The 21910-nt window shown below is 35.3% G+C and overlaps 1 protein-coding gene across 4 annotated transcripts in view; it reads left to right on the top strand.

The window, feature by feature from the left end:
* VPS13B (vacuolar protein sorting 13 homolog B) overlaps positions 1–21910 on the top strand; it is a 1042333-nt gene that overhangs the window by 141122 nt on the left and 879301 nt on the right. The gene's annotated exons all lie outside the window — the stretch shown is intronic.

Here is a 21910-nt window from a genome sequence, read left to right on the forward strand (position 1 = left end):
GTGTAGTAGCTGTATTTTGTAGGAAAATTTTTGCCATTCCATTATCATTCAGTATTGGGTTACTTTTATTTGGAGATTTTATTTCCCCAATTCATATGGATTTAGTGAAAGGAAGCCAGTACTTATTAATCATTACCTTCTTTAGTAAAAAGCAATATTTTCCATTTATTTAAAGGAGTAATTAAATATATGAAAAATAAGTATATGAAATTATTTTCTAGTGAAATATTTCTACATTTAAAAAATTTGGATTATTTGAATTATTCGGACATATCTGCTTTCTCATCCAAATTAATCAGCTTTGTTTTTCTAAGATATGGTTTCAGTTTATTTATGAAAAGCAACAAAACTTTCAGAACGATAGATAAGTTTCCTTACCTAAAATATTTCATTTGGTAAAAACATGTTCTTTTAGGAATAAAAGACTTTTTAAAAATGAAATTACAATGTAAATGCCTACATTTTCAAAGAAATTTATCTACTGATTCAGTAAATTAAAAAAATAAAAGTTGTAGTTAATTCTTAGAAATAGTTCCCCTATAAAATGAAACCATTATCAAATAATTATATTATTTCTCTTGTTAATTTCATTTTCCCATTCATATTCCTCAAGCCATTTATTATGGTGTATAGAGAAGGACCTCACTTTTAAAATTTTTATTTCAGTATACATAGTATGTTGCATTTGAGCCAAGTTTTATATTCTTATCTCTCAAGAAATACATGTTTTACCAGTAGAGTTAGGTCACTGGTCAACTGTAACAGGTATTTTTGAAAACTGATAGCTCAAGTTATGTGCTAATATATTTATCATTTACAACACTAAAATAAAAATTTCGTCGCAAGCACTAAATATAACATAGAAAATGCTAAAGAATTTCTTTTTTAAAGAAAGGTAAAATTTCCAAAATGAATTAAACCTCTACTTGAAATGAGTTGAATGTATAGAAAAGTAATACTGTAGATTTTATTAGGGCTATTATAAGGATATGTAAGGGTTATTATAATTATTATCAAATATAATTGAAAATATGTCTGTAGACAATCTAAAAGAAAATATTCCAGTTAAATATTGGAAGTAACTGATCACAGAATGCTAATTTTTTTTGGAAGTATTTTGCTTTTGTATAAATAAGACCACATGTATATTTTTCAGTGTTATTTTTGCTGTGCTTTACTGAAGTATATTGCTTTGAAATATTTTCTTGAATTTTTTTAATAAATAGAAAGTAAACTCCTTAATATAATTAATCTTAGCAACTCTAAATTGAAAGTAATAAATAGAAAACTCAATAAATTGAGAAATACAGTTTGAGTTGAATAAAATACCAGATAAAATACATCATACTGTGCTTGAATTAAATCAAATCAGCATGAGGAGTAAGAGTTTTATTTAACTCATGCTGCGAGTGAGAATTATTTTTAGTAAGGCTTCCTGGTTATGTCATTAAATGTCAACTGTGTTCCCACTCATGGTCTCTCCTGTGCTCAGATAATACCAGCTGTTTCATTTGGATTTTAAAATTTCATTTGCCCTTATTTTTTAAAGACCACACTGTATACATAATACATATGTATTACTTTTAGTAATGAGAAGTGTGTATTTAATACAGGCCATTGCTTTTGAAACAGACATTTTATGGCCAATTGTGAAAAATTTTTAGGTAGTATGTTTTGAGTTAGCAATGAAAATCTAATCTTTATGTATATTAGCAAAATAGTTTATACTTTTTATTTAAAAATATCTCTAAAGTGAACTGTTAATTATGCATGACATTCTTAACCAATATATATTTTATCTTCACTGGGGTTCGCTAATAGATTTTAAAAAATGTGGTTCAAGTTACATTGAAAATAAGTTATTTTCTCCTATTTAAATTTTCCTGTTAATATATTTTAGCTTCAATGAGCAAGCTATTACTAAACTTTCTTAGAATTTAACTTTAAAAAATATTTTTATTTTTTATCTTTCATTCTGTACTACATAGTTTCTAAGCAAATAAACTCAAAGATATTCCTTTTGCCCATTGCTTCACAACAGGATAATATTTAGTTATTTCTGTTTGTTCCTCAGTAAAGGATTGAAATGTGTAGGCTATGGAGGGAAAGACACAATTACCAATTATATTTAAAGACAGAAATCTTGAACTGTTAAATTTTGTCTTACCTTTTTAAAAAATAATGATGTAGCTCGATGGATGAACACCTGCTTCCTGTGTACAAGGTCCTGGATTCAGTCCCTGGTACCTTCTAAAAAAACAAAACAAAACAAAACAAAACAAAAAACCAACTTTCATTGGGGAGCAGATATAGTTTATTGGTTGAACCCCTGCTTCCCACGTATGAGATCCTGGGTTTAATCTCTGGTACCTCCAAAAAAAAAATGGAGTTGTTTAAAGGACAGTAAAGTATCATAACCTTTTTTATCACTAGCAGAGTTATGCCTTGCTCTCCTGTAGCTAGTTATTTTAAAAACTTCCACAGTGGTAATGTTTTAGATTTTCAGATATGTTCCTGAATTTAAACTTTTTTCCCAAACAAACATAGAAACAGTAATAAATGTTTCATCTCTGACTTTAAAAGGTTATATAGAAATACTATATGCCTACAAAAAGTGCTTATATTATACAGCTTAAGGTATTTCATAAGTGAGCACATTGTTGTAACCAGTTCAAAATCAAGAAAGAGAACATTTCTGCATTCGGAAGCCTTTCTTGTCTGTTTTGGTTATAGTTAGCTCTCCTCCTTCCTTCAAGGTTAATCACTGTCCAGGCTACAACTAATATAAATTAGTTTAATCTGTTCTTGAACTTCATGTAAAAGGAGTCAACACTATATATATATACTCCTTTTTGACTGGCTCCTGCTACTTAAAAATAATATTGGTGAGACTAATCCATACTATGGAATGTATTTTTAGATTGTTTTTTTTTTGTTGTCATATAATATTCCTTTACATGAATGTTGATGATTTATTCCCTTTTTGATTTGCAGTTTTAATTAAAAAATAAGTTCCTTAAGTTTGTGTCAGTTTTTTAATTCCTTCACCATTTTCCCTTTTCTTTAAGAAGCTTCCATTGTATTATGGGAGATTAATGTTATTCATTAAATATTTATCAACTACCTATAGTGTGCTAGGCCTTCCGCTAAGTGTTGGGGTCGGGGAAAATGCAGTAGCATGCAGAGGAGAAAAATATTTCCTATAACCTTGAAAACTTACAGTCTAGTGGGGAACACATATGATAATAGTTGTCTTTAAATGACAAAACTGAGGTTTACGTGGTATGTCCTGTAAGTTTATAGAAGCAGAAGTTCTTTCTGAGACATCAGGGATAGCTTCAGAGAAGAGAATGCATTAGAATTAGGCTTTAATGACTGAATCAGATTTCCATGTGTTGAGAGGATAGTTGGGGATGTAGGGGTATGGGTGCTTCTGGGGGGGGGGGGGGACAACGTAGTCTGAATAAAGTCAGGTTTAGTCCATTGGTGCTATCAAAGGGTACAGTGGGGGCGGGGGGGAATTTGGAAACTTACTTTGGGCCTAGGCTTTGGCACAATTAGGGATGTCTGTGCTTTTTAATATGAACACTTAAAAATCACTAAAACAGTTTATCAAAAACTCAAGTTTGTGAAGCTCTCCAAACATAATAAAGTCTCAAATTCACGTTCTATAATTTAGGGTTCAAAATGTGATTTTATTTACAGAGAGATACATGTTACATACTTAGGATGTTCAGAATATAGAGAAATTACTTTGCCTTAGAAAGTCATGGAGAATATGGAAGATCAAGTTATTAAAGGATGAGTTGTATATGATAGAGAGTATTGTACTATTTTTTACTGTACTAGGTATGTAGCTTAACTAAGAAGTTTTCATAACAAGGCTGTGATGTTAGGTGATATGTCCTTTTATGAAACTCAAGCTAAGAGAGGTAAATGACTTGACTGAAGTCACGCTATGGTTAGATAGGGCTTTACATGGAATATTATCTGATTCCAAAACTGTTGATCTCTTTCTTACCTGAAGGAGTGAAGATATACTTTATCTTTTGTTTATCAGCTTTGAAGGTCCAATATGCTTCTTGCCTTAGAGTAGTAAAAATAGATTTCTGCGGGTCAGGAGGATAGTTATGATGTATAACTAGTAGAGCTGGACTCTGCTAGTACAAGTTAATAGTATATAGACAGTCCCATGATGCTTGTCTTACAGAATTGTAGATATTAGGATTGGATGGAATCTTTGGCCCCGTATCAATTTCTGAGTATTTATGACACACCTTTGATTTACAGTCATCTATCTAGTGTTTGAACATTTTATTCAGGGAAGTTAGCTTCTTGGTAGGGCAGTCAGGTTCATTATTGGGCAGCTCTAAAGTTCTTTTATTGAATCAAAATCCATTTCCATGTGAAGACCATACTTGGCTTTCTACCCAAGAATGATGTTTTTTCTCTTCTGTAATTATATATATAGTATATGTTATGAGCTATTCTGATTCTCATAAGAATATGGGAAAACTCATATGTATCTTTTAAAAATTGATGAATTCCTTTAAGCACCCATTTCTTTGCACAGCCAAGTAGCGTGTTTTTTTTTTTTTTTTTTTTTTAACTAGTAAAGTTATAGAATAGTTCATTCATAGGAGGAAGATGTTTCCATGGGCTCTTTCTTTGAGTTCAGTGTTAATTAGGAGATTCTGGACTTGGTACTAGTATAGTCATGGTCTTGATGTGCTGTCTGAAGAAGGGGTGAGGTAATTTTCCTTTTGCTTCCCTGGAACTGAAACTGATGCATCCATTTTTCTACCCTAGCTAAGAGTGATACCAGGATAAATGCATACAGCTTTTAAAAGCTGACCCTTCCATTCTAACAAAAAATGCCAATAATATTTATTAGAGAGAGAGAAAAAAAGAGAGAATAAATAACCACACAGGGCTTAAAGTGATGTTTGCTCAACTGCCCTTTCCTTAAAACTACAGCCTGAGACCTCTAGAACCTGAAGGAGGATGTTTCTAATGGTCCTGGAGATAAATCTTTGTATCTCTTTGTTTCCAAGCCAGTGTTTTTATTTTCATCTGTCTACTTTTGTGATTAACATTCTTTTTAACAGAATGTCTTAAAACTGGAAAGACTTTATTGGGATGTTAATTCTCTTATCACTACCATAGTGGGAGCAGCCTGATTTTCAGCATCTCATATCTCAGATTTGTTTTCTTGAAATGTTTTGAACTGAAAAGAAGAATTGGCATCATCTGTTACAGTCTTCTCAATTCAAAGATAAGAAAACTAAGTCCCAGACAGGTCAAATTACTTGCCTAAGAGCACACAGTTAATATATAATCAGTGCCTGAATTTCAGTTCATCATCATTTTTAAAATTTAAGTCTCTTTCATCTGCACCAGTTTGCTTTTAATGTCTCTGTATTGTAATCTAACTCCAAAGCCAGAAACTGATTTTGCCTTTTTTATGTATTTGCTTTTTGCATGAAATAGCCTTTAAATTTGACATAGTTTTACTTTAAAATTGGTATAGCATGATGAAGTAAAAAGTGATCAAGTATGTGTTTGGGATAGTTCTCACCTTGGGGAGGAAGAGAAAGATGAATTTGTTAGGGTTCTTTGAATTGTTTTTTTGCAAGTTTATCTTCATTGTATTAATAGTTTTTTCTCTTTTCGTTTCCTAGGATGATTAGTTTATAATGGAGTTTCTCTTTGTGCAGAAAAATTGCATTGGTTTCTCCAGTGTAGGGAGATTTTTCCTATGTAATTTTCTTCTCATTTTAAAAGTGTTTTAAAGATGTATATCTGGTAAGCCTTTCAGAATTATACACAGTACCTGACTTGCTTAGATTATAGACAAGTTCAATAACTACTCATAATTAAAACTAGCAACCATAAACTCAAATGGTTGCTTATTGGTTAGTTTCTTTTATTCAGGATAGACTTCAGGAAGATCCAGAGGGTTTTAGTAGCAATAGGAAGATTAGGATCTTAGTATCTTTCTTTAGATGAATTTGTAAACGCCTCATGGCTCCCATACATCTGGGCTAACTATAAATACATGTATATAAATGTGTGTACACACATGTATGAATATATGTATATATCTTTAAGTTAGAGATCATGTTTAGAAATCCATATACACATTGATTTCATGACTTTTTGTTATTAATAATAGTGCCAATTTATTACTGGAATAGGATTTTTTTTTTTAGCAGTAATAGTAAATGAATCCAAAATTAGTTTTTTTAAAATATATTTTTTATTTATTTTTAAAAGATACATATATCACACAAAATGTTACATTAAAAATGTAGGACAAAATTAGTTTTGTTAGCCTTAGTTATTAAAATATTTTGTCATAGATCTAGTACCCATTTTTATTTGCTTTTAAAACTAAGAATGCTGAAATATAGCTCTTTGAGCCATTCTTAAGTATTGAATCACTTCTGCTAAGGCATTTATCATTCCAGTTTGAAGTTTATTTCTCTGATGATGGATGTTAACTGTACTTTTTAACAATTTGATGAAAGAGGATATATTTTAGCAGAGCCAGGAAGATATGAACACTGTCCAATGTATTGTCATGTAGCTAGGCATTTCACATATTAGTCTCTGAAAAATCCCACATAGTTTGCTTTTTAGCTCTGTCAGATTCTCTTGAAATGGACTTACATTGTGGGGGCAGATTTTTGTTTCAAAGACAGATGAACCAATGTATGATTCATATTTTTAAAGTATTCAAATTCATCAAAATGTGCGACTATCTTCTGAAATTGTGGCCATCAGATGGCTCTGCTGTTCTTAAAAATCTATAGATCTTTTAAAGAAGTTCAGGGAAGTTGAGCAGTGAGAAAAGACAGCAATCTTCATTTGTCCCTGGCTCAACTCATTCATCTATTTCACGCCTGAACTTGAATTTCCTTAAAGAATGCTTTTTTTTTTTCCACTTGAGGTTTGAGATTGGACACATCAGGCTGTGCTTTCTTGAACCACTAAAGTTGGGGTATTAAGTCCAAATTTTACTGCCTCAATAAACCACAAAAAACCAGAGTATGCTTGCTCCACTTTATCTTAATAATTTACTCATTAGAGATGTGTGGGGGCATGATCACAGTGAAAATATCCTGTCTTGATCACTTTCTCCATTACATCATACAGTAAACTTGATATGGAAGTTCATAATGCAAATTCTACTGATAGGATGAGCGTATTAGCTTTCTCTTTTGGTTTGAATAAGTTGTTGAAATATTTTTTTCTGGCTTTATATTGCAATAACTCCTTTCATAGCAAATGAGCTGTGTTTAAACCAAACTTCTTACAACAGATGGTAGGTCTTAGTAGTACTATACACTACAATGTGATATTTTTTATTTGGACTGTAATCTCAGGTCAGCCTCCAACAGTAGACCACATGCCAGTTGGCTCTGTGATAGGACTTTAATGGTAGAGCATGATGTAGCTAAGTCTTGTAGCTTATGGAATTCTATGTTATATGTCAGGGCATACTTGCCAAGTCCTAACAGACCTTCTTTCCATTATTAACTAAGCATTTCCTTGCATATTTCTTAGAACCTTTCTTTGTTTTGCTAAGCCTTTTTGTTTTGGTCTTCCACTAACTCTTCAATGCTTGATTGTTCTTTTGCCTCCTTATTGTGACGATATAAGCAGGGAAGAGTGACCAGGATAGATAGGGGAGAATAGATATTTTCTTGACTTTTTGAACAATGATCCCTAATCAGTTTCAGTTTTGTGTTTTTTTTTTTTTTTTTTGTAAACTCCAATAAGTTTTTCCAGTATAATTGCCTTAACTTTTACTCATACTTCAGCTTGTGCTTTGGTCATTGGATCAGATCAATTCCAGAGATATTTTTGACTGTCTACTCTGTTCCAAACCTTGTGCTGGGTCCTGGTTGGAGATACACGAATAAATAAAATAGGCTAGCTACTGGACCTCGTAACAATTATAGAATAAACATTCTCTTATAAGCTGCCCTTTTTGTTCTATTAGGTCTTTGAAGGATATGTTTAGTTTTTTTTTTTAAAGATTTATTTTTATTTCTCTCCCCTTCCCCCCCAACGCCCCCGTTGTCTGCTCTCTCTGTCCATTTGTTGCGTGTTCTTTTGTCCACTTCTGTTGTTGTCAGTGGCACGGGAATCTGTGTTTCTTTTTGTTGCATCATCTTGTTGTGTCAGCTCTCCGTGTGTGTGGCGCCATTCCTGGGCAGGCTGAACTTTCTTTCGCTCTGGGCGGCTCTCCTTACAAGGCACACTCCTTGCGCGGGGGCTCCCCCCATGTGGGGACACCCCTGCCTGGCATGGTACTCCTTGTGCGCATCAGCACTGCGCGTGGGCCAGCTCCACACAGGCCAAGGAGGCCTGGGGTTTGAACCGCGGACCTCCCATGTGGTAGATAGACGCCCTATCCACTGGGCCAAGTCCGCTTCCCTAAATAGTTTTTGATAGCAGAATATTTTTACATTATTCAGTATTTTTCTGTTCAGTTTTTCTTAATGGTTCATGTTTGAGGTAAAAACCATCTAATTGCAAAGGGAGGAAACAATGATGGGAACTGAAATATAAGTTCCTGCAGATAAATAAAAACACATTGACTAAATAAATTAACTACTTCACTGGTTTAATTTCCAACCTTTAGGAAATATTCTCCAGCTGTTGTGGAATGATTTTGTAGGGTACATTTGATAATTCTGGTCTTAATGTAAGTTTTTCTAAAAATTTGATATCTCAGCGGTTATTTTAACATGTGTTTAATCCCCAAAATTGATAGAGGTCAATTTATATTAAAGACTTTAAAAACTACTTCATCCTCAAATTGGTGTGGGCTTTTGTCGTAGTTTTTAAGGAATTATAGAGGTAGGAGTGGTGTTTAGACTCCTTCTTGCCCTGTGACTCCTGGCATTTAAACATTCATTTAAATATAGAATTAACTTTCTGTCAAACTTGCCTTTTTCAGGAAGATGAGAGGCTGGCACTGGGCCTGGATTTTATGGTTTGTTTTTAGTTTTTGTTTTTGTTTAAAGCTTTGCTAAGTTATTTACTTTTGGAAATGCCTAGTCTTGTCGTAGCAATTGATCATTTTTGCAATGTGCCTCCTTATATTTTTCATGTTTATATTATGCTCCAGTACCTAGCATTTATTTGATTTTTAATAAATGTTAATTAAAACAAATTGAATTGGGATTTAATGAATGTATGAACATTTTCAATGACCTAATTTAAATTTTGATGATATTAGGAAAAAGATAGATTCAAATTGGGTTTTTTTTTTTTTTAAGATTTATTTTTTATTTATTTCTCTCCCCTTCCCCCGTGTTGTCTGTTTGCTGTGTTTATTTGCTGTATGTTCTTCTGCATCCGCTTGCATTATCCAGTGACACTGGGAAACTGTGTCTCTTTTTTGTTGTGTCATCTTGTTGCATCACCTCTTTGTGTGTGCAGCACCACTCCTGAGCAGGCTGTGCTTTTTTCACACAGGGCGGCTCTCCTTGCAGGATGCACTCCTCGCGTATGGGGCTCCCTACACGGGGATGCCCCTCTGTGGCACGGCACTCCTTGCGTGCTGCAGCACTATGCGTGAGCCAACTTACCACACGGGTCATGAGGCCCTGGGGATTGAACCCTGGACCCTCCATATGGTAGATGGACGCTCTTATCAGTTGAGCTGTGTCTGCGTCCCAGATTCAGATTGTTTAAGGAAGAAAAGGTAGCTAAACTACCCAAACTGATTTTCCTTTTTTTTGATCATATTTAATTTCTTAATGAATGTTTTACATTCTAAAGTAAATATTATATTATTTTATTTATTAGAGAAGTTGTAGTTTTACACAACCATCATGCATGAAATACAGGATTCCTATATATCACCCTATTGTTAACACCTTGCATTGGTATGGTACATTTGTTACAACTGATGGAAGCACATTTTTATAATTATACTATTAACTAAAGTCCATGATTTAATTGAAGGTTCACTGTTTTCACTGTTTGTATTGTGAAGTTCCATGAATTTTTAAAAAATTTATTATAGTAACATATGTAACCTAAAATTCCCCTTTAAACCATATTCAAAAATATAATCAGTGCTCTTAATTACGTCTACAGTGTTGTGGTACCACCACCACCATCCATTATTAAAACTTTTCCATCATCCCATATAGAAACTCCATACCTTTTAGGCTATACCTCCCTATTCTTTACCCCCATCTCTACCCTAGTAACCTATATTTTAGATTCTTATGCTGTGAGTTTGCTTATTCTAATTATTTCCTATTACTGAGGTTATATACTTCTGTGTCTGGCTTATTTCACTCAACATACTGTTTTCAGGGTTCATCCATGGTGTCACAGGTATCAGAACTTCATTCTTTACTATGGCTGAATAATATTCCACTAGGTGAATATACCATATTTTGTATATCCATTCATCAGTTGATGGACACTAGGTTGCTTCCATCTTTTGACAATTGTGAAAAATGCTGCTATGAACATTGGTTTGCATATACCTGTTGTCTTTTTTGGGTATACACCTTGTTGATTCTATAATTACCTTTCTGAGGAATCACCAAACTGTCTTCCACAGGGGCTACACCATTTTATGTCACTACCAGAAATGAATGAGTGTTCCTGTTTCTCTGTATCCTTTCCAATACTTGTTATTTTCCATTTTTTAATAGCAGTCATTCTAATGGGTATGAAAGGACATCTCATTATGGTTTTGATTTGCATTACCCTGATGTCTAATGATGTCGAGCATCTTTTCATGTGCTTTCTTTCCATTTGCATATCTTTTTTGGAGAGATATCTGTTCAAGTCTTTTGAGCATTTTTTAAAAACAAATCAGTTTTATTGATATATATTAACAAAGCATACAGTTCATCCAAAGTGTACAATCAGTGGTATTTGGTATAATCACATAGTTGTGCATTTATCACTTGAATCATTATTAGAGCTTTTATATTATTTCAATTATAATAAAGATAAAACAGACAACAAACAAGAAAATTCTTTACCTTTCAACATCACTGTTACCTGTGTTGTACATAGCTGTTATTTCTGGCTATTCTTAAACAATATCATTAATACATAATAATTTTGAATTATTAAATAAATTAATTTATTAAGCAGTTTATTGAGATATAGTTACATACCATACGATCTATCTGAAGTGTATAATCAGTGACTTCTAGTATAATCACAACGTTGTGCATTCATCATGACCCCCAATTTTTTTTTTAAGACTTATTTATTTATTTCTCTCCCTTCCCCCCCACCCCGGTTGTCTGTTCTGTGTCTTATTTGCTGCATCTTCTTTGTCTGCTTCTGTTGTCGTCAGCGGCAAGGGAATCTGTGTTTCTTTTCGTTGTGCCATCTTGTTGTGTCAGCTCTCCGTGTGTGCGGCGCCATTCCTGGGCAGGCTGTGCTTTCTTCCGCTCTGGGCAGCTCTCCTTACGGGGCGCACTCCTTGTGAGTGGGGCTCCCCTATGTGGGGGACACCCCTGAGTGGCATGGCATTCCTTGTGTGCATCAGCACTGCGCATGGGCCAGCTCCACACAGACGACCCAAAATTTTAAAACAATTTCATTAATCCAAAAAGAAAAACTCCACACATCCCTTAGCATCCCTTCCCCAGGCCTACATAACCACTAATCTAATTTCATCTTCAAAAATTGATTTATATTTACATTGTATATAAATGGAATCATTCAGTATGTAGTACTTTGTGTCTGGTTTCTTTCACTTAGCATAATTTTTTGGTTTGATATTAACATTTTATAATATTAACATACATTTGTGCAACTTCAAAGAAAAATGGTCTTATATATGCAAATTTACCCATATTCATATTTTGCATGTGGTTTTACTGTGCTGTGCTGTTCCTTGTTAAATATTTTAGCTTTCCTTTTAGTAATATACATGACCTCAGACTTTCCCTTTAAACCACTTTCGTAACCATATAATAGTACTGCTAGTTATAAACATTATGTTGAGCTTTCACCTTTTCTGTTCATTTCCAAAGACTAACACACATCCAATTCTGCATGTTAACTCTCAACTTTCCATTCTCTAACCTCATTCTGGTTTGTGGTGACTCATATTAAAGTTGTTAACTCTGTGAGATTACACAATATATTTAGTGCATGGTAGCACAATCATATAGTCTTTGTCCTTTTGCTTCTGGCTTGCTTTACTCAGCATAATGTCCTCCAGGTTCATCCATGTTGTCATATGCTTTACAACCTTATTTCTTCTTACAGTTGCATAATATTCCATCGTGTGAGTACACCACAGGTTGTTTATCTGTTCATCAGTTGATGGCCCCCTGGGTTGTTTCCATCTTTTGGCAATTGTGAATAATGCTGATATGAGCATCATTGTGCAAATGTCTCTTCATGTCACTGCTCTCGGTTCTCTTTGGTATATACCCAGTAGTGGTGTTGCTGGGTCATGTGGCAAATCTATATTCAACTTTTTAAGGAAATGCCAAACAGTCTTCCACAGTGGCTGTACCATTCTACATTCCCACCAACAGTGAATAACTGTTCCTATCTCTCTACATCCTCTCCAAATTTGTATTTCACTTTTTTCTTCTTCCCCTTTCCTCCCCCTCCCCCACCCTGCTGGGTTTTTTTTTTTTTTTTTTTGCTGTCTGTGTCCATTTGTGTGTGATGTTCTGTAACTGTTTCTCTTTTTGTCTTCTCTTCTTGTCTTTCTCCTTTAGGATTCACTGGGATTCGATCCTGGGGACCTCGATGTGAAGAGAGGATCCCTGTCAGTTGTGCCACCTCAGTTTCTGGTCTCTGCTGTGCTTTACCTTGACTCTCCCCTTTGTCTCTCTTTTGTCTCATCGTCTTGCTGCATGACTCACTTGTGCAGCACTGGCTCATCATGTGGGCACTTGGCTTGCCACACAGGGATGGGCTCACTGCGTGGGCCCTGGCTTACAACACGGGCACTCAACGTGGGCACTTGGCTCACCTTGTGGGCACTCGGCTCACCATGTGGGCACTTGTATTAGCACTTGGCTCACTGCTTGGGCACTGGCTTGCTGCACATGCACTGGTTCACCACGTGGGCATCCACATGGGTACTTGGCTTGCTGTGTGGGCACTTGGCTCACTGCGTGGGCACTCGGCTCACCACACGGGCACTCAGCTCGCCACGCAGGCACAAGCTTACAGTGCAGGCATGCTTTTACTTCTTTTTCACCAGGAGGCTCCAGGGATTGAATCCGGGTCCTCCCATATGGTAGGCAGAGTCTTATCACTCAAGCCACATCTGCTTACCCTCTGTCTTTTTAATATGGTCATTCTGATAGGTGTGAAATGTTATTTCATTGCAGTTTTGATTTGCATTTCTCTAATCACTAGTGATGTTGAACTTTTTTTTTCATAGTTTTCTTTTTTTTTTTCCATTTGTATTTCTTCTTTGAGGGCAAATGTCTATTCAAATCTTTTGCCCATTTTTTAATTGGTTCGCTTGTCTTTTTATTGTTGAGTTGTAACCTCTCTTTATATATCATGGATCTTAAACCCATATTGAATATGCGATTTCCAAATGTTTTCTTCTATTGAGTCAACTGCCTTTTCACCCTTTTGACAGAGTCCTGTGAGTTGCAAAAGCTTTCAATTTTGAGGGGATCCCATTTATCTGTTTTTTCTTTTGTTGTACATGCTTTGAGTGTAAGGTCCTAGAAACCACCCCCCACCACACAGTCTTTAAGACATTTCCTTACATTTTCTTCTAGTAGTTTTATGGTTCTGGCTTTTATATTTCACTCTGTGATCCATTTTGAGTTGATTCTGTATAGGGAGTGAGAAAGGGGCCCTCTTTCATTATTTGGTTTTGGATATCCTGTCTTCCCAGCATCATTTATTGAAGGGACTGTTTTGTCTTGTTAACATGGAACTTGGTAGGTTTGTCAAAAACCAGTTGACTCTAGAGCTGAGTATCTCTGGACTCTCAGTTCTATTACACTGATAGATGTTTCTGTCTTTATGCCAATACCATGCTGTTTTGATCACTGTAGCTTTGTAATATGTTTCATGGTCAGGCAATGAAATTCCTCCCATGTTGCTCTTCTTTTTTAGAATGCTTTTAGCTATTCCTATACACTTCCTCTTCCAAATGAATTTGGTAATTGCCTTTTCTGTTTGTGTAAAGTAGGCTATTGGAATTTCAATTGGTATTGCATTGAATTTATAAATTGGTTTGCATAGGATTGACTTGACGTGATATTTAGTCTTCCATCCATGAACATGGAATATCTTTTCATTTGTTTAGGTCTTCATTGATTTCTTTTAGCATTATTTTATAGTTTTCTGCGTATAGGTCCTGAACTTCTTTGGTTAAATGGATTACTTGATATTTTGCCCTGATTTCCTCTTCAGATTGCTCAGTATTAGTGTACAGAACCATTACTGGTTTTTGCATGTTGACCTTGTATCCTGCCATTTTGCTGAACTCATTTATTAGCTCAAGGAGCTCGGTGGTTAGACATTTCAGAATTTTCTAAATGTAAGATTGTGTGATTACAAATAGTAAGAGTTTTATTTCCTCTTTTCTTATTTGGATGCCTTTTATTTGTTTTTTCCTGTCTAATTGCTCTAGCTAGAACTTCTGGTAGAATATTGAATAGCAGTGGTGATGGTGGGCATCCTTGTCTTGTTCTGGATCTTAGAGGGAAAGCTTTCAACCTTTCCCCATTGAGTTGGATGGTGGCTGTGGGTTGTGCATTTATGCCTTTTATCATATTGAGGAATTTTCCTAGTATTCCTATCTTATGAAGTGTTTTTATCAAGAAAGGATGCTGAATATTGTCAAATGCCTTTTCTGCATCAATTGTAAAGATCATGTGGGTTTTTTTCCTTCAATTTGTTAATGTGTTGTATTATATTAGCTGATTTCCTTATTTTGAACCACCCTTGTATGGCAGGAATAAAGCCCACTTGGTTGTGATGTGTAAGTCTTTTGATATGTTTTTGGATTCTATTTTCAAGTATTTTGTTGAGAATTTTTCAAATGTATGTTGTATATTCATTAGATTGATTGGTCTATAATTTTCTTTCTGCTAGTGTCTTTATCTGGCTTTGGTATTAGAGTGATACTGGCTTCATAAAATATGTTGGGTAATTTTCCCTCCTCTTCAATTTTTTGGAAGAATTTAAACAGGATTGGTGTTAATTCTTCTCAAAATGCTTGTTAGAATTCACCTGTGAAGCCATCTGATCCTGGACTTTGCTTTGATGGGAGATTTTTGATGATGGATTCAATCTCTTTAAATGTGATTGATTTGTTACATCCTTATATTTCTTGTAGTATCAGTGGAGGTGGTTTGTGCATTTCTAGGAATTTGTCCATTTCATCTAGGTTGTCTAGTTTGTTGACATAGTTTCTCATAATATCCTACTATGATCCTTTTTATTTCTGTGAGTTAGTCATAGCTTGCCCCTTTCATTTCTGATTTTATTTACTTGCATCTTCTCTCTTTTTTTTTTGTTAGTCTAGCTCGGGGTTTGTCATTTTAATTGATCTCAAAGAACCAGCTTTTGGTTTTGTTGATATTCTCTCTCTTTTTCTCAATTTTATTTATTGCTGCTCTAATCTTTATTCTTTCTTGTCTTCTGCTTGTTTTGGGAATACTTTGTTCTTCTTTTTCTAGTTTCTCCAGTCATTCAGTTAGATCTTTGGACTTGCTCTTATTTTTTTATATAGGCATTTAGGGTTATAAATTTCCTCCTTGAGACTGCCTTTTCTGTATCCCATAAGTTTTGCTAAGGTGTGTCTTGTTTTCTTTTGTCTCAGTATATTTACTGACTTCACTTGCAATTTTTTCTTTGATCCACTGATTATTTAGGAGTGTGTTTTTAGTCTCCACATGTTTGGCAAATTTGTCATTCTTGTCTATTATTGATTTCTAGTTTCATTCCATTATAATCTGAGAAGGTGCTTTGTATAACTTCAGGCATTTTATATTTATTGAGACCTGCTTCTAGGATATGGTCTATCCTGGAGAAAGATCCATGGGTACCTGAGAAGAATTGTTTAACCCACTGAGTTTGGATGCAGCGTTCTGTATATGTCTGTTAGGTCTACATTGTTTATCATACTATTGAGGTTCTCTGTTTTCTTGTTGATCTTCTGTCTAGTTCTGTGTAATGATGTCAGTGCTGTGTTGAAGTCTCCAACAGTTATTGTAGAGATGCCTGTTTCTCCCTTCAGTTTTACCAGAGTTTGCCTCCTGTATTTTGGGGTACTCAGATTAGGTGTATAGATATTTATGACTTATTTCTTCCTGGTGTCTTGTCCCTTTTATTACTATATAATGGCCTTCTGTATCTCATAACTTTTTTGCACTTAAAGTCTGTTTTGTCTGATATTATTATAGCCACCCCTGCTCTTTTTTGGTTCCTGTTTGCGTGTAGTATCTTTTCCCAACCTTCCACTTTCAGCCAGTTTATATCTCTAGTTCTAAGGTGAGTCTCTTATAAGCAGCATATGGATGGCTCATGTTTTTTAATCCATTCTCTCAGCCTGTATTTTGATTGGGGCATTTAATCCATTCACATTCCAAGTGCATTATTTATTTCTGCTGTTATATTCTTTGGTTTTCATATGTCATATCTTATTTTTGTCTGTCTTTTTGCTCTTTTGGTTTCCCTTTTTGCTATTCTTTTTTCTATACTATCCTCCAAGCCTCTCTCTCCTGTGTTTTTCTTTCAGGCTGTAAGGCTTCCTTTATTATTTCCTGCAAAGGTGAATTATTTTTTACAAGTTCTCTTAGTTTCTGTTTGTGAATGTTTTAAACTCGCCTGCATATTTGAAGGGCAGTTTTGCTGGATAAAGAATTGTCAGCTGACAATTTTTCTCTTTCAGTATCCTAATTGTATCATACTACTCTCTTCTCACTTCCATATTTCTGATGAGAAATCCACAAAGACTTACTGGGCATCTCTTGTATATGATAGTTTGCTTCTCTCTTTAAAAATTCCTTCAGAATTTTATCTTTATCCTTGGCACTCTGAATAGTATGTGTCTTGGAGAATAGGTCTGTTCCCAGTTATTTAGATTGGGGTACACTCTGCTTCTTGGACATGTAAGTTCATGTCTTGGATGAGAGTTGGGGAATTTTCAGCTATTATTTCGTCAAATACTCTTTTTGTTTTTTTAAAGATTTATTTATTTATTTATTTATTTCTCTCCTCTCCCCCCACCCCCCTCCACCCTGGTTGTCTGTTCTCTGTGTCTATTTGCTGCGTGCTCTTTATCTGCTTCTGTTGTTTTCAGCGGCACAGGAATCTGTGTTTCTTTTTGTTGTGTCATCTTGTGTCAGCTCTCCGTGTGGGCGGCGCCATTCTTAGGCAGGCTGCACTTTCTTTCGCGCTGGGTGGCTCTCCTTACAGGCCACACTCCTGGCACGTGGGGCTCCCCTACACGGGGGACACCCCAGTGTGGCAGGGCACTCCTTGTGCGCATCAGCATTGCACATGGGCCAGCTCCACATGGGTCAAGGAGGCCCGGGGTTTGAACCGCAGACCTCCCATGTGGTAGACGGACACCCTAACCACTGGGCCAAGTCCGCCGCCTCAAATACTCTTTCTACCCCTTTTCCCTTCTCTTCTTCTTCTGGAACTCTCATGACATGTATGTTTTTGCATTTCATGTTATTGTTCAACTCTCTGAGCCCTTGCTCTATTTTTTCCAATCTTTTCTTTCTCTGTTCTTTTTTCTCTTCAATTACAGCTGTCTGCCTTCTGTATCACTTATTCTTTTTTCTATCATTTCTAGTTTGCTGTTGTGTGCCTCTAATGTTTTTTTTTTAAGTTGATGTATTGCATTTTATTTGTGTATTTCCAGTTTTTTGAAAATGTTCTTGGTGATTAAAGACTCAAGAAGAATTGGAAAATATTCAATAAACTTAGGTACCAATAGTTAGAAGTAACATGCAACTATTATTTGAGTAGGAAAAAGATTAAAGCAATTTAAAAGAACTTTTGCTCTAGAAATTATTTACCAGGGATCTGAAAGCAGAATATATTAAAATTTGCCAAAAAAGTCTTGTTATCTGTTTATTTATTTATATTTTTATTTTTTAATTGAAGTATATCATTCATACATGAACACACATAAACAATAAATATATAGTAAAGATTGTGAACTTACAAAATAAACATACATAACATCACACAGGGGTCTTATACATCACCCCTCCACCAACTCTTTGCAGTGTTGTGAAATGTTTGTTACAAACTATGCAAGAGCATTGTCAAAATATTGCTACCAACTATAGTTCTTATCTTACATTTAGTGTATTTTCCCCCCAACCCATACTATTTTTTTTTTTTTAATATATTTTTGTTACAGATACTCAGAACTTGCAAAACAATCATACAGATGTGTAGATCTCCAAAACAACTCCACACCCTGGTGGAACATTATTTACAGATTGAGAAAATATCATCAAACTATTACCACCAATCATGGTCTATAGCATACATTTGGCACACTTTTTGCATACACCTCCATTATCAACACAGTACAGCTTGGCATTGATGCAATAATATTATAGTATTGCTGTTAACCACAGTCTATAGGTCACAGCAACTGTAGTTTTACCATCACCCTGCAATAGTGATGTACATCTGCTCTAGCTCACAGAAGGACTGTCTTGCATTTGTACCCTTAACTACAGTTCTCAACTGCCTCTGGGTTCACCATGTTATTCAGTCTCTAGATTATTCTTTAGCTTTATTTCTCTTGACCTTTATTTCCTAAGACTACCTTTTTCAGCCACAATCCCATTTATAAACCAGTTCCTACTCACTATAATGTGTTACTATCAACTCTATCCATCTCCATGCTTTTACAGTCAAGTTAATTAAAACTTCTACATACATTAAGCATCCATAGTTCTTCTCAACCCTCCTCTTTTGTCCTTATAATTTATACTCTAGATTTTAATTCCATGTGGTTTATTATTTGTATTTAGTTCATATTAATGAGACCTTGCAATATTTGTCCTTTTGTGTCTGGCTTACTTCGCTTAGTATAATGTCTTCAAGACTCATCCATGTTATCACATATGTCCCAATTTCATTTCTTCTTACTGCAGCATAGTATTCCATCATACATATATATCACATTTTGTTTATGCATTCATTGGTGGATGGACACTTGGCTTGTTTCCATCTTTTGGCAATTGTAAACAACGCCGCTATTAACATTAGTGTGCAGATGTCTGTTTGTGTCCTAGTTTTTAGTTCTTCTGGATATATTCCTAGTAGAGAAATTGCTGGATCATATGGTAGCTTTCTGAGGAACCACCAAACTGTCTTCCACAGAAGCTGTACCATTTTACACTCCCACCAACAGTGAAGGAGTGTTCCTATTTCTCCACATGCTCTCCAGCACTTATTGTTGTCTTTTTTTTTAATAATGGCCATTCTGTGTGGTGTTAGATGATATCTCATCATTCTTTTAATTTACATTTCCCTAATAGGTAGTGATATGGAACATTTTTTCATGTATTTTTTTCACCATTTGTATTTCCTCTTTGGAGAAATGTCTGTTTAAATCTTTTGCCCATTTTTTAATTGGATTGCTTGCTCTTTTATTGTTGAGTTGTATGATCTCTTTATGTAGAGTGGATTTCAAACACTTATCAGATAAGTGGTTTCCAAATACCTTCTCCCATCGGCTGGGCTGCCTTTTCACCTTCTTGATGAAGTCCTTTGAATCACAGAAATGTTTAAGTTTGAGGAGGTCCCATTTATCCATGTTTTCTTTTGTTGTTCGTGCTTTTGATGTAAGGCTTAACAATCCACCACCTACCACCAGGTCTTGAAGATGTTTCCCAACATTTTCGTCTGGGAGTTTTATTGTACTTCCTTTTATATTTAGGTGTTTGATCCATTTTGAGTTAATTTTTGTATAAGGTGTGAGATAAGAGTCTTCTTTCTTTCTTTTGGCTATGGATATCCAGTTCTCCCAACACCATTGGTCAAATAAACTGTTCTGCCCCAACTGGGCAGGCTTGACAGGCTTGTCAAAAATCACTTGGCCATAGATGTGAGGGTCTGTTTCTGAACCATCAATTCAGTTCCATTGGTCTGTGTGTCTATCTTTATGCCAATATCATGTTGTTTTTACCACTGTAGCTAGAAAATATGATTTAAAGTCTGGAAGTGAGAGTCCTCCAAATTCACTTTTCCTTTTTAAGATGTTTCTGGCTATTCAGGGCCTCTTCCCCTTCCAGATAAATTTGATGATTGTGTTTTCCATTTGCTGGTGGAATTTTTATTGGGATTGCATTGAATCTGTATATCAATTTGGGTAGAATTGACATCTTAATGATATTTAGTCTTCCAATCTATGATCATGGAATGTTCTTCCAATTATTTTGGTCTTTTTGATTTCTTTCAGCAATGTGTTACAGTTTTCTGAATACAAATGCTTTGCATCCTTGGTTAAGTTTATTCCTAAATATTTGATTCTTTTAGTTGCTTGTAAATGGAATTTTTTTCCTGACTTCCTTCTCATTCTAATGTGTTTTTGATCTCATCTGTTACGTCTTTTATTCCCATGCTCTGTTATTTTTTCATTCAGGTTTTCAAATTCTTCTTTGTGCTCGCTCATTGTGTTCTTGACATCCTTTATCTCTTTAGCTATATTGTCTTTCAACTCATTAATTAGATTTTGGTAATTTGTGCATCTTTTTAATTAGTTGTCTCAAATCCTATGTCTTTTCTGCTACTTTGATATTATCCTTTTCTTTTTCCATGTCTTCCATTTTTTTTTAGTATGACTTGTAGTTTTTTGCTAATGTCTAGGCATATGATTAGGGTGGTGAGTTTGCTCAGATGCTCGATTTTTCTCTCTTTCATAGGGTTTTAGTGACGGGAAACTGTGTGTTGCTGCTGTTCTTTGATTCTTTGTTCAGATTCTTTGTTCTGCCCTGGGTCTTTAGGATTGTCCCTGTTAGTTGCTCAAATCCAGGCTCTGTATCCAGTAAAGGGTTGCAGATCTGCTTCTAGGGTCTTGTGGAGGGAGGCTGTAAAGGCTGGAAAAAGCCTCTCATTTACTTTTAATTCCCCCTTATGCTCTTGTTTGGTCTAACAGCAGATGGTGCTTTTTGCCAACCCTCTCAGTTCAATGCTTGGTTGGAGTGTGTTTGTGCTGTGACATGCTTGGGATCAGTGTGACAGAGGTTTCTGCCTGAGGCTAAGAACCTTGTAATTCAAACTTTCTCAGAGGTGGTTCTCTACCCTTTGCTGGTGTATGAAGTAATTCCACTTCCCTCTAAGTCATCAACATCCAGGTCTGGTCAGTAGAGAGGTAGACTGAGAAGATTGGATATCTTTAGTGCCTTCCTGGTTCCGAACGCAAATAATGGCATGGCCTTATGAGTCTTGGAAGGACTCATGGGACACAGCAGACCAAATTTGTCATCAAAAGCTGAGTTAGCCTTAGGCTGTGTCCCTTTCTCTCCTCTTTGCTGGTGAGGTCAAGCCCTGGTGTCCATTTTGTTTGTAGCAGCCAGCCCTGAGGCCTGAGATTTGCTCGCATTTGCTGCTGCTGCTTTTAACTCATAGTTTTGCCATTGCAATTCTTTTCCTTTGCCCCTTTCTCCTCTGGGCAGTGTCCAGCCTTCCCCTGATGTCCTAAATCTTAGAAAAATTTTTTCCAGGCTGTTTCTGCCTGTCCTCTAGCTGTATTTTCTGGTAGAGAATCGATTCCTTTGTCTTTCTAGTCTGCTTTCTAGTCTGAAGTCCCCTTTTGCCCATTTTTAAGTTGGGTCATCTCTGTTGTTAAGCTGAAGGATTTCTTTTTATATTATGGATATTATACCTTAATCAGATTGTCAATTTCGATAAAAAGCCTTCTGGATTGAGTTTC

The sequence above is a fragment of the Dasypus novemcinctus genome, chromosome 14, assembly GCF_030445035.2.
Source record: "Dasypus novemcinctus isolate mDasNov1 chromosome 14, mDasNov1.1.hap2, whole genome shotgun sequence".
Taxonomy (NCBI): Eukaryota; Metazoa; Chordata; class Mammalia; order Cingulata; family Dasypodidae; genus Dasypus; species Dasypus novemcinctus.